This window comes from Lycorma delicatula, chromosome 8, assembly GCF_047948215.1.
Source record: "Lycorma delicatula isolate Av1 chromosome 8, ASM4794821v1, whole genome shotgun sequence".
Lineage (NCBI taxonomy): Eukaryota > Metazoa > Arthropoda > Insecta > Hemiptera > Fulgoridae > Lycorma > Lycorma delicatula.
In genome coordinates, this window is record NC_134462.1 from 408,192 (window position 1) to 420,660 (window position 12,469).

General features: G+C 29.7%; 1 pseudogene; it reads left to right on the plus strand.

Moving 5' to 3' along the window:
• LOC142329106 (glycine dehydrogenase (decarboxylating), mitochondrial-like) overlaps positions 1-10,483 on the plus strand; it is a 36,916-nt pseudogene extending 26,433 nt beyond the window's left edge.
• The last annotated feature ends 1,986 nt before the right edge of the window (positions 10,484-12,469 follow it).

Genomic DNA, 12,469 nt, shown 5'->3' on the forward strand with positions numbered 1-12,469 from the left:
TGCTGTTAAATGCAGGTTTTATTATAAGATATTATGATATTAGCCACTTCCTGATTCTATTTTATTGAATAATTTGTCTAATTAAATATTTACTGATCTGTTTTATAGGTATATCTAGATGGAGCTAATATGAATGCACAGGTAGGTCTTTGTAGACCAGGCGATTATGGATCGGATGTATCTCATCTTAATTTGCATAAAACATTTTGTATACCTCATGGTGGAGGAGGTCCTGGTATGGGACCTATTGCAGTGTAAGTGATTGAAATTGTAATTTACTAACAAATATGATTGTAATAGTGGGTTAGTAACTAAAATTTAATTCACTGTAGAATACATACTCATACCAATGCATGTAGTGCAGTAATAGTCCATGCATTACACAGATTTATTAAATAATTTTATGCAATTTTTTTTTTTTTAGTAAAGCTCATTTAGCCCCATTTCTACCCAATCATCCTGTTATTGATTTAACTGGGGAAGAGAAATCACAAAGTTTTGGTGCAGTAAGTGCTGCACCTTTCGGCTCATCTGCAATTTTACCAATATCATGGGCTTACATTAAGGTAATCAATTATTCATACTGTTAAATATATATATATATATATATATAAAGAATTTAATAAAATAAATAAATTAACTTTAAAGTAATATAAAAATATTACTTTTATATTCATTTAAATTAAAACCAACACAACATAAATTTTTCAAAAAGATTAACTAATTATATATGATTGCTTTAAAACAAAACATTAAAAAAGTAAAATAATTAATAATAAATCTAATTTTAATACTTATATAGGTAAACACCTGCTTTATAGTACAATGTGGAAAGAAAAAAATTCTATACAGAAATGAGAAATGGGAATTAAAAAAGCCCAATATTTTCAAAAACAATTAAAATTTTATAAATAATATAATTAAAAAAATCTAATTATGCTGATCACATTAGGGAAAATAGACAAATTTTCAAATATAGAAAACATGCAAACATTGATAACAAAATCTAAATCTGTTACTCTCCAAAAAATGTACATCACAAAATTATAATTGTTGTCAGGAGTATGAAACCTCATCATTTATATATGATCTATATATTAAAAAGAAAAAACAGCTAACCACATTTAAAATAAGCAGATAATTTTCTTCAGTTCAGAGGCAATTTGTATCTTACTCAAGATGCTTTATATCTATCTACCTACATACATAATTTACCTTATGCGCTTTAATCTCTATTCATATTTTTACTTTGAACTATTTTGCTATTACGGCTGTGTATGAATGTATCTTTTCAATATAAGTATTTGAAAAATACAATATGTAATTTCTTTGAAGTTTCATTTACGAATTTAAAGACGTTTTCAAATGGAATATTCCTTTTGTTAATTATATTTTCCAATTCAAAGAAAATAATAAACTTGAAGCTCTTTGTACCTGATTGTAATATATTAATTATTAAATGGAAAAAAATCAGACAAATTTTTAAATTAAAAAAAAAAACATGTCTTTTTTGTTTTTACTTCATTCATAGTAATAATAATAATTCCCTGTTCAGAGTTGAAAGAGAGACAGTAACAATTCCTGTCTTTTTTATGGTGGAGACATATGTAAAGCACTAGAGGTATAAAGGCACCCATAAGAGTTGTTTTCTCTGAAAATAATGATAACTGTACACCAAGTTCATGTGGTAAACAGAGTGAAGGAGTCATTTGTAGGGTTGAATATCGGTAGCAGTTTGATGGGCTTAGTGTATCGATATGCCTTATTTATTTGGCTTGAAGAGAAGGCAGTGGAAAATCACTTCATTCCTCACTTTCCTTAGTAGTAAGCTATGTATGGTATTTTTTTTTGGAGAGTGACATTTTTGGGAGAAACTTGAAACTCATGTCAAGTTTTGCCTGTACCCATTTCATTTATGACACCTAAAATTTATTTATTTTAGCAAACAGCCTAATTATAATTACAGTTACAATACTAATGAAAGATGAATTTTGTAGCATATGAAAAATATGCCTGACTAGGATTAGAATGCAGGGCCTCTATGGTGATGAATGCAGGACTTTCATGGAGATCAGCATAGTGGTAATAATAATGATGATGATAATTATTTAAATCAAGACTGAAGATGCTGTAATTATTGAAATAATACCTTCATTTCATGAGTTCTCTTATGTTATTGTATTATTTTTTCATTAATTTATATTGATTTATACTTTTATATTATTTTTCACTACTTTTTTCAGATGATGGGTGCAAAAGGTCTTCGTAAAGCAACACAAATTGCAATTTTAAATGCAAATTATATGAGTAATCAGTTAAAAGAATATTACAAAACTGTTTATCACAGTCCTAAAAGTGGTTTAGTAGCACATGAATTCATTATTGATGTTAGAGAATTCAAAAAACTGCCAACATTGAGGCTGTGGATATTGCTAAACGACTTATGGATTATGGTAAGGCATGAATGAAATATATTTTTTTCTGTATTATAAATGGTCTGCAGCATTACAACTCATTTGTATCGAACACTTTTTAGAACATTTAAAATAGCATAAAATAAAACATATTACATTATAGCACTTAACTGTTAGGTGAAACAAAAAAATGATGATACAAGAATATGCTCTTCATGACATAGAGAGCTACTGAAGAAAACATATTTTTATAGTTTTTTCTTTTGTATTGTCAAAATTCAATAATAATGAAATAAGTATTAGTACAACTGAAACTATACAGGCTTTTAGATTTAAATCTGGTATGAGTAAATCAAGGAAGTTTGCTTTTTATTTTGAAAAGCCTGTCACTTTTTTTCATTTTTATCTTCTTATTTTATAATGATTGCTAATCTTTTTGTATTTCTATGTCTAGAAAGTACTGTTTTTATATTTTATTATTATAATAGGGCTATTGCATATTCTCTTAATCACAATGATCAAAAAATTTTTACCTACATTTTTAAGGACAGGCTGTGTTGGTGTAAGGCTTTTCTATCATCCGCTACGATCGATCTGGCTTAAATTGTATTATAAGTTTAGGAAATATAAATCGTGTAATATAGTTTTTGTTTGCAAATATTTAAAAAGGCAGGAATAAAAATTCTGAAGAACTAATGATTTAGTGAAAATTATTGTTATATTTAATGAATTGAAAATATTCATTTGAAGCAACAATACTGATTTATGTTTGATTTCAACAGTTCCATTATTTTTTATTACAGTATGGGAATAATTTGCTTTATATGAAAATAATTTTTAAATATTTTTTTCAAAAGAACATATTCTGTTAATGAAATTTATGAGTTGTAAGCTATTTACAAATGAAAAAAATATATATCATGCTGTTGCATGCTACCAGTTTGATAAAGATATTAGAGGATTACACATATTAAAATTCTTACAAATGCAATTTATTTACTCTTAAGTATCTTACTACTTACAAAATAGATAAATTATATTTCACAAACAATAATTCTGATTATCTATGAAATTTAGAATAATTAATAAAAATGCATACAAAACTAAAAAGTGAGGTTGCAGCGAGATTACAGTTACAGACTCCAATAAACTTTATACAAAGATATTTTACTTTTACTATTTACATAAGAAAGTGACTTATTTTTATAAACAAATAATGTCTTCTGTACTTGGTGAACAGCTTCTTGTAATCGATTGCAAAACAGATTACTGTTACAATTTCACTCATATGCTCAAATGTTACCGCACATATTCATTGAATGTTATTGCACATTCTCTGTAGCTGGCCTTCAGTAGTATCTATAATGTCAGGCCTAGGGCTTATTCTGATGTAACTGCAGCTGAATCATATCCCTTGTTCATTCAAGGGTAATGGCTTCAAAACATCTATTGTCCAAACCTTACACACTATTTTATAAGCTTTTTCCATTGTTCCTGTGTTGTTTCTGCATTTTTCTTGATATAAACTATTAAATAATAATAATTTATAAAAACCACTTATCAACAACTTTTAAAGGAAAGTTGTAGGTAAGAGGTTTTTATAAATTATTATTATTATTGTGTAATCATACCAACAGGCCATGTTTAATAGAATTATTATATAAATTATTGTAGGTTTACATTCTTAAACATCTTAAATAATTATTAAAATTAACATTTAATGTTTTTTATTTTTAGGATTTCATGCACCGACTATGTCATGGCCAGTTCCTGGTACTCTTATGATTGAACCGACTGAATCTGAAGACAAAGAAGAATTGGACAGATTCTGTTGCGCACTCATCGGTAAATACAGCATTTCTGATAAAGAATTTTTTTTCATATAAGAAATATTTGAATATCTTATATAAGATTTGATTTACAAAATTAAACCTTCCTTAATAGTACAAGTTTTAAGCGTGAAACCTGGATAGTAATTATATTACTTAAGTATGGTATAAGAGAAGTGGATCAAAAAATAAGTTACACCCTTGCTGTTCTTGAATTAAAGGGGTATATTAATGTCTTACGGTGGCAGCACTGGTTATGTTGTTGTCTTTACACTCCCCTAGCAGCAATTCTGTATGACATTCGGTATGTGTGTAGTATCATTGTCAATATGGCATGTCCTCTAGAGGTTTCGTCCAGTAGTATGATTTTTGTGGGCAAAAAATTACAGTTGTGAAATTCATTTCCAAATTGTCGAGGTATACGAAGAGAATGCACTGCACACCCCATGATCACAAAATGGTGCCAAATGTTCAGAAATGTAAGAATAAATGGGAGTGACGAACTGTGTGCTGGGCGTCCTTCAACTGTAAGCACGATGGGTAACATGTGAATGCAATGATTTTGAGTAACCGGTGCATTAAAATTAGAGAGATTATAAGTGAACTTAACATCAGTTACGGTCCTGTGTTTGCAATTATTTAGCTTGGTTACCATAAGATGTGTGCATGATGGGTGCCACATCTGTTAGACCGACAACCACAAACATCAACATTCGATTCTGTGGGAGTTGTTTACAGTAAATTTATGTCTCGAGGAACAATGAATGCTGATCTTACTATGAGACTAAAAAAATTGTGTAAAGCCATTAAAGATCAAAGACCGGAAGATTGAGCGATGGGGTAGGTTTTCTTCACGACAATATTACTTCTCATTCAGCTTATGTAACGTAGAGTTACTGCAAAAATTCAAATGAGAAGTGTGGTTTTGGTGATTATGCCAAAAAATAGATAAAAATATGTAGTTTTTTGTTCAAAAAAAAAAAGAAAAGTTTTATAAATATGTATTTGTTTCATAGAGGGGGTTGTAACTTACTTTCTGATTGTCCCTTGTATTATAAGAATCCGTTTCACTTTATGATATTTTGGTTTAATACCCCTAATTTAAGAAAGCCTCTCTATCTTTCTTTTTCAATTGTTCTTTATTCCTTCTCTTCTTCCTTGGATGAATGTTAAACACTGGTCACTACGTTGGTTCCTTCTAGTAGCTGTTTCTGTTTCAAGTTTCTTGTGGTGCCTTCTAGTAGCCTGGAGGCCAGCTATTTCTCTACTTGGGCTCAGTAGAGTAGCAAAGCTTTTGCGCCTGTGGATTGTGTTTATGTTGAAGTTACATGAAAAGCCAAATTAATTAGACCTAAAATACCCTTCAGTTCAATTTGCCCAGTCTTCTATTTCTCATAAAATCTATCTGATCACTTGGTAATAGTTGAATTACTGTTGCCTGATGAATAAAATTTTTATGTGTTTTGTTGAAAATTATATCTCATAAAATAATGAAATTGATTTTCAGCCCAAGAAATAGAAACCATAATGATTATCTTGGGCTTCTAGTGTCAGAACAAAATTACAGAAAATACATGACTATCAGATTGCTTGCTGGTACCCATATGTATAAACAAAAGGACCGATAATTAATAAATAAAAATATTAATTTTGATATATTTATGTTAATACTATCTTTGCTAAATAAAGAAGTCTTATTATTTCTAACAAAAATAACAATATCCATATCAACCAAACCAAACATTTTCCTCTATGCAGCACAGTACTTCAAGAAACAGAAATCAAAATATGCTTTCATTAATAACTCATTAATTATTTTTTAAAAATTCAATTGATGCCTTCTAAATTTTATTTTAATTTCCGTTGATTTTTTTACTTTATTATTATCTCATATACACTTAATATTTTTATGTATTAATTGTTTCTAATTTAAAAATAAACAAAAATTACATATTTTTTGATGGGATACTACTTAATCAGACCCTTTATTTGTGAAAATGAGGGCCATTTATTGATCTGAAGCTGCTTTTCATTCATTATATAATAATCATTCAAACTCTAGCTTACAAATTACAAGCTGTTCAATCTGTTGTTAATGTACTGTTGTCAAACTTCAAAATAGTGACTGCAATGCTAGGCATTCAGATGTCAGTGGGAGTACAGTATACCTACGTGCCTGCACAAGTGCCACTCATTCTTCACCAAGTAGCCGACTGTGCAACTCTCCCACCACAGCAGTCCCATCACTCGCAGGCACCTATAAAAGAGCGAATTTTCAATTCATCATCAACCACCGCCTGGAGAAGAAGAAGAAAGAAGTTTGCTGGCTGTCGGGGGCCCAGCATGGGATTGCTCTGGGAGAACCGCCTCAGTGGAAGATGACCGACACTTTGAGGCTGTGAGGGGCCGGGGGGCCATCACTGCTGCTGAGGGAAGAGCTCGGGCAAGCTGCAATTCTCCGACTACATTTGAGCCGATTTTAAGGTACCATGCATTGTTGAAGGCATTTGGCGACAGAATATAGCCTGTAAATTTTTAATAGGATAAAAATGGTTATCCAACCATCCATCTAAGCAACCATTTTGTTGCTTATCAAAAGTAAAAAACTCATCTTTTACAGTTTCTCAATATATCAGAAGTGTTTCTTAACTGAGTGGATAATTTAAAAAATAAAATATATTTATTATTTTGTCTTTTACTATTATTAAAGCTATCATGCAACTATAATCAAATAATTTTTTTTTTTTAAATGAATGAGTAGAAATTTACATTCTTTTTTTGCCCTGCATTGTGATCTAATTATATATACACGTTTGCACACACATCATATTTAATGTTAACATTAATTTATAAAAAATAAATTTAATCTTACATTGATTTAAACTGCAATAATAACATGTTGACATTATTGGTATGCATTCCTCAGTTCACATTTATTAGCAAACATGTCATGGGAGTTGATTTCAATTATCATTTATAATTTTGTGGTTTTTTTTTTAATATTATATATTCCCACAAATTTTTAAGTAAAGTTGTACCAGATTTAATACTAGAGAATGTAGTTGTTCAAAGTAGTAGCACAGTAATACTTTGCAATTTACACTCATGGATTTTCTAAGTTGTTTAAATAAGATGTTTGTTTTAATAGGTATCAGAGAAGAAATTGCTGCAATAGAAAATAAACAAATGGATATAAATCTAAATCTTTTAAAACTATCACCGCACACACAAGAACAAGTTATGGCTGATGAATGGAATCGACCTTATAGCAGGATACAAGCAGCATTTCCAATGGTATATTTTTACTTACTCATAGGAAAAAAAATATTTTAATTTAAAAATTACTGTAATTAAACATTCACAACACTTACTGTACGATTAGATAACGAAATTCTTATTAATATTTTAGCTAGCTGTGTTATATATATATGCATGTGGGTGTAATAAAAATTTAATTTTAAATACAACTACCTTTTTATATAGTTACTGAAAATAAATAACATTTATGTTTGAAAATATCGCTAGATGACAAAGCCAACAGACAAACTGGCTGCCGTTTGATGAACTAAAATTCTTCAAATATATAATCAAACTTCTCATGGAAAATACACAACTTTCTCATAGAAAATAGAGCACCGTAAATTTCTTTTTGTAATGTCTTTCAATAATACAAAGTAATTTCAAATTTAATTATGAGGAGTGTTAAAATTTAAATTATAAATTGAATCTGGTGCGAAATATAAGAAATAAAAGCTGAAGTAGTAGCACATCTGATGGCTGGAAACAAGCATTAACCTATTCCAACAGTTCAGCACTTAGCTGTTATATGTTATTTCGTTATAAGTGGAAAAGTTTATTATTACAAAATTTCTTACAAAAGAAAATATGAAGCTGTCAGAAATTTACATAAGACTTAAAAGATATTATAGTGAAGGAAATGTTGACAAATGTAAGCATTTATAAATGGAGTAAATCTTTTAAGACTGTCGAAACATATAGAGAATAAACCTCACTCTTGTTGTTTGAAAACATCGGCAACACAGGAAATGACTGACAGGGTTAACACAATTATTCAAAATGACTGTCGAATTACAGTGAATATTGCTTCTACATTTGATATCAGTGTTGTCAGTCTGGATAGCTCTATCAAAAATCAACTCGATTATCAGAAAATAGGCACATTGCATTTTACAAATTCTAATGGTCAAACACAAACAGATATGCCTGTTCATTGTTGGTAGCAGTCTACTTACATTATCATTCCTCTTTTTACTTCCTTCGACGAAGTAAGAAAAGTACTGTGATCGCAAAAAATTTCGGTTTTTAGATTTCAACGGAATTATCCATTTTGATCATCCCTAAATCCATTTTAACTAGTTTCGGCGAGACATCTGTATGTAAAAAAGCATGAATGTATCTTGATAACTCAAAAATAATTAGCCTTTTGATTGCAATCGACTGAACCAAAAGTATAAAAAAAAAGCCAAAAATCCAAATGTTTTGTATTTTGGACTCTTTCTTAACTGCAGTATTATAAGCCCTCAGAATTTTTCAACGATATATTGTAAGTAATACTTAATTTTATTGGTTCCACAGTTATAGCCAAATAAAATTTAATTAATGAAATATTTGGATCTTACAAGGGGAAAGCACATCGGTTCAAATCTGAATTCATATACATTTATTCTTTTTTCTTTTTTTTTTAATTTAAATATATTGATTTATTAATAATTGTTAACCTCTGACTGTAAAAACAATTGCAATAAAAATTCAATAACAAAAAAAAAAAATTAAAAATAAGTTATTAGTGAAATAAAACTTTACATTCTTTTCATTTTAATTCAAAAATTTTTACACAGGCTAATAATTATTATTAGCAAATCAATATAATTAAATTAAAAAAAATGTAAATGAAGTCAAGATTCCAACCGATGTGTCCATGGTTACAGATCTGACACGTTCTCACTTACACTACACAACTACTTGAGTGGCGTGTAACAAAATTAATATATAAACTGAAATAAAATGCTGATATGTACATCACAAAAAAATGTGATCAGTGTGGTGTCCACCACAATGCAATTCTGTAACTGTTCACTTTATATAAAGTATTGGAGGATTGTATCTACATTCAAATGAAATAAGTTTAAATGAAATGCAGCAAAAAATGTGTAGATATAATTTAATAGGCTTACAAGGAAGTCATGTGGTGTTCACTTTTTTTATTTTTTATCGAGATGAAGTCTCTTACTTTTATATTTCTTGCAAATCGTTTATTTTTTCATATAGCTACATTGTTTACAGGTTTAATTTAAAAAAAAAGTAAAGCTAACTTTAAAGATCATACTACAAACCAAAATGACTTTTTGACTTGTTCAAATTTCAGTTTTTGAAGTCGTTATTAAATTATTCTTAATTTGGTACAAAACCTAAGTCATTCTTTAAGGAGTTACAATAATGATTTTTTATTTAATTTTTCACTGTTTCAACCTGTCTCCTTGAATATTTATTAGTTTTCTCTGCATTAGACATTAACAGAGGGGGAACAATTCTCTTACCTTATCAAAGAGTTACGAAATGATAAATTCCCTGATAAATGATAAATGCCATGCCTGACGGATTCGAACCCAGGACCTCTGTATGAAAGGCTGAGATGCTACCACTCACACCATGGAGGCCGAGGCCGGCCATTTAGAGATGTAATTTTCAATGAATGTACAGTATGTTATTAGATTCAATTATGTATGTATGTGTGTGTACACATTTTTCTTGGATTTTGATTTTAGATTACTAAATTACACAAATGCAGCCATTCGTTACATGAATTAGCCATTGGGTTTACCTCAACATTTACCTCAACAAGTGTTTTGTTCCACCCCCAAAATGGTGGAAAACTAACTTTTTAATAATTGAAAAAAAAGGTATGCCATAAAACCTCCAAAGCAAGAGATAAATAAATTACATTAACTTATTAACAAGTATGTTGTGGCAAAATTAAAAGTTAAGAGATTATAACTTTGTATATTTTGTATATTTGTATATTCATATTTCATTTTAAATTCTGTACAGGAATTTGTTCGACCCGATAATAAAATCTGGCCAACAGTTGGACGTATTGATGATATATATGGAGATAAACACCTTGTATGCACTTGCCCTCCAATATTACCAAGTTTTTAATATTGGGATACTATTCAAAAAGAAATAAGTGCTTGAGAATGGAAATCAAAATGGAAAAATTATAAAAGTGAGAAAAATTGTAAATATTCAATCAATTACAATTTATAACTTTTTACAACATAAATGTTAAAAAATGTTTCAAATCAATTTCAGTGTACTTTATTTAAGGTTAAAATTATAAAAATTTTATCCGAGTCTAAGTTGTATTTTCTTGATGGTAAAAGCTTCTACAGAGTCTGCCTCTGTCGATGCTGATTGCTGTAGTAATAATGATGTTTGAACTTAATTTTGTAACATTTTTTTAATTAATTACATGCTCAAAAATTATGTAAGATATTAAGTTGTGTTTTTGTAAAACCTCTTTTATTATTATATATATTTTGGATTATTCACAAGTGTGTTTAATTTGTGTCCTTTATTGTTTATTTAAGATCTTTTTAATTATGAATTCCTGTGCATTTTAGATTTGTTTCAACAAGCCAGTTTGTGAAAGTATACTCAATGGTGGAGTGAAATGTTTTAATGAGCTCTTATTATGAAATACTCCATCTGTTTTGTCAAATGTAAAACTTATTTCAGTCTCAGCAGTCAAAATTTGTACACCACAGGAGAACAAAATTGTTTGATAATTTGTATATTGTTTTATAGTTCTGAATGCGATGTTAACATAAATTATTTTAATGAATTTATCTTTTTTGTAATTTATTTTGTTTTTAATAATAAAATTTGTGTAGGAGTTTGTCTAATAGTGTACTGTAATGGTCATTTGCTTTAATTAAAAATTTTATTCATTTTATTCTGTTAAGTGGAATGAAGTGTATTAGTCTGAAAGTTAGAAGTTTATGATATTAAGATGACTAAACGTTATGTATGACAAATTTTTTCAGTTATAGTAAGTTTTCCATACATTTTAAATGTACGTTTGCATTCATGTTTTTTGACTATAGGTCCAAGATGTTTGTACTTTTGTCTAAATAAACACATAAAGGTATATATGTATTGTCTTGCCGAGAGCGAATGAATGTGATGAAGTAAATGTCATGCGGTTAATTTAGAGCAATAGTTGTTAAAGTTGGGTGGTGGAACCACTGTTGGCGGGGCTTGACTGTGCATGGTAGTCCATGCAGCCATGAGGTGTGGCACTGTGTTGCCAAGGGGCGGTCTTCAGGTATGATGTTTATAATGGGCGATGGGATGTAATCTGAATTTTGTTATTACATGTAACACATTTTGAATGGTATGAGTTTAGCGTTGTAATGACTCATTACTTAGTTGATGGTTGAGGCATTTAGTCAGTCACAAGCATTGGTATTAAAATTGGAACTAGACACAGAGTTCACGCTTCCACGGACTCACTTAGCAGTTCAGAGGGTGATATTGTAGGAAAAAGAGTGAAGCTGTCCGAAAGAAGCCTAAAGCGAAGGTGTTGGCTGATATAATTTTTACTGTTGTAAATGTCTGCCGAGCAATTTGCATCGGTGGCATCCCGACTGATGACTGTGAGATGTAAGAGGGTCTAAAGATGGCCTCCGGTAAAGCCCCTCAGGGCTCAAAATGGAGAGGGTGGTGTGGCGACTGGAATTGCCACAAAGTGGGTGTGTCTTCCCCAATGGGATTGGGATGCAGAAAATAATTCATAAATTACAAATCTTATAGCTTAGCTTGAAATAAAGAGCAAAAATATTGGTTACAGCAAGATGGATGCTCTGTGTCACACTTCCAATTTGGCTATGGAGTTGCATGAATTTTTTTATAACTGTAATTTCTTGTGGAATACGGTATCTGTGGTCTCAAAATTTTTCTCACCACCAAATTTCTATTTTTGGTTCATTTGAAAGTTACTATAACAAGAACAACATACACACTTTGGTGAATTTAAAGAAAATATCAAAAGATAGCATTTCTGCTAGCTGAAGTCAGTGCTGCGGTAACTAAGAAAAATTGAACTGGGCATAAAAACAAGTTGATTTCTCCATCAGTGCTCAAGATGGATATTTTGAACATTTTTATGACATGTAAAAGGAAAAATACTAAAATTATACTATG